Source organism: Zalophus californianus, chromosome 11 (genome assembly GCF_009762305.2).
Source record: "Zalophus californianus isolate mZalCal1 chromosome 11, mZalCal1.pri.v2, whole genome shotgun sequence".
NCBI classification, from domain to species: domain Eukaryota; kingdom Metazoa; phylum Chordata; class Mammalia; order Carnivora; family Otariidae; genus Zalophus; species Zalophus californianus.
The window spans coordinates 8,846,348-8,848,569 of NC_045605.1; the positions used below are offsets into that span (position 1 = coordinate 8,846,348).

The window sequence follows — 2,222 nt, forward strand, 5'->3', positions numbered from 1 at the left end:
AGGTCTTCCAGAAGGTTTTCTCATTGGCAAAAAAATAGGGGCAAATCTTAGCTGAGGTCTCTCGGGGTTCCTGTGAGGAATAAGATCCATAACAGGAAGTACTTTGTAAAGGAAAAGCATTACGCAAATGCTAGAGTTTACTGAGCACCAAGTGCTCACTGAACTGGTGCCCACAGCAAACAGAAGAGAGCATCTGGAGACCGATGCTCAAGGTGAGCAGGCCCCCAATTCCCCAAGAACAGCAGCCAGAATGAATACTTCCTCTAACCTCAAGTGCATACTTAAGCTACAACAGACCTGGAGATCAAACAGGCATGGCGACCTTTCTCAAAAGTCTTAGGCATTTGAGTTCTATTATGGGCTCCGACATTCTTAGAACAGACCCCTGGTTATCTTGTCAGGTGCTGTACACAGCTCAAGGAAAACCCTTTGTTACAAAGCAAACAAAAACAAACCCCCTTTTTATAGTGTTAAATGCAAAAGCAAGGTACAATTAAAATTCTGAGGTGAAAAATAACAATAAAAATGTTATTGAAGTTGTGGGGGGTAACTTAAGCTGAAAATGCTCGGAAATATTAGATTGCTCCTAAACAGGTAGTATTAAATTATTTTAAGGTTAAAAAAGAGAAAGTGCCAGAACAGTATACATAGTATCTTACCACTTGTTAAAGTAGAAGACACACACATGCTTATGTAAGCATTAAAAAAAAAAGTTCTAGAACATACATGAATTACATTGGTTGGTTATGGGAAGATAACAAGGGTACCTGGGGGAAGAGGCTGGAAGGGAGAGTTTTCCACGTTCAGTATATCCATCTGACCTTTGGTTTTTTACTATATGCTATATTCCAGATTTTACATGAATTTCGCCCATTTTTCTGTCTTGTATCTGTTTCAGGACCCAATCTGGGATACCAATATCCAGGATATTTACGCTTTTTGAATCCCAAACCAGGAAAATTCTTCCATATCCAAACACACAAAGCTTTTGGCTCTTGGTTAGTTACCCCATTATAGACTAGACTCTGCCTCTCCCTGGCTGGTCTTCCCCATGGCATCCATAAATATGGATAATAGCCCACTCCTGCCAGTTACTCCCTATCTAGCCCCGATATGTCCACAGAGTCCAGATTTCCTTCTTTCTTATTTTTATAAGCCTTTATCACCTTACACTAGACCCAGCCAATAGAAGTAGTGGCTTTCAGTATGCAGGCACACTGTCCCAGGTTCCCACTAGACAGAGGTTTGATTTAGCAAAAACACAGATTACTTAAAATATTCCTTGTTCCCTGAAAGCTTTTTCCTGCAGTGTCCCCTGCAGATGGTATTTTTCCCACTGTTTTTCCTGATCTGCCCAGCAGAACTATTAGGAAAAAGGTCAGAAGAGTAAGAAAGAACCAATACCAAGGCCCCCTGGACATGCTACTCACACCGCAGCAGAAATTCAGCTGGGACTGTAATCAGAAACCGGAATTTCCACTGACTTCTAGGACTTCAGGAAATCAGCTCCCTTTCTGATCTAGCTGTGTGATTAAAATTAGCTGGGCCATACAGTGTTCTAAAAAAGCCCGTAGAAAGACTCTGTTATCTGTACACTCTTACTAAGACAACCTCCAGGCTGTGGTTCCTGGAGGCAGATTAAGAAGGTAGTAAAAAGACTGAAACGACTTTGACTAGGTCATGTTCTTATCTCTGCTTGTCTAATCATTCCAGATACCTCAACATAATATCCAAAAAAGGAGCTCAAGGACTGTGGACTCAAAGAGGTCTTGAAATAGGGAGTATGAAGTCATGGTTAAGAGAGAGGATCTGGAGTCAGACTGCCTGCGTTTGAATCCCAGGTCTGCAACTTCTTAGCTAGGTGATCTTGGGTAAGACATGTAATATCTCCTGGTATTAGTTTATGAAGAGGATAATAACAGTTATCAAACTCATAAGGTTGTTGTAAGGATTATATGAGAAAAAAGGAACTTGAAACAGTTCTGCAGGCTTAAATGCTTAATAGATGTTGGTGATATTATTTCTCTGCAGAGCAAATCTGACAATCTAGAGGGTGTAAGAAAGGAAAAAGTACAAAAACAAAAAACAAAAAAAAACCACCCAGACCCGAACCTCTATGCTTGCTTCGACAGCACCTATACTAACATTGGAATGATACAGAGAAGATCAGTGTGGCCTCTCACAAGAATGACCTGCCAATTCATGAAGCATTCCATAACTTA

The 2,222-nt window shown here is 40.6% G+C and overlaps 1 non-coding gene across 1 annotated transcript; it reads left to right on the top strand.

Moving 5' to 3' along the window:
• The first annotated feature begins 2,116 nt into the window (after positions 1–2,116).
• LOC113915580 lies at positions 2,117–2,222 on the top strand. The gene has a single exon (XR_003517728.1). It is a non-coding gene; the product is annotated as a U6 spliceosomal RNA (small nuclear RNA).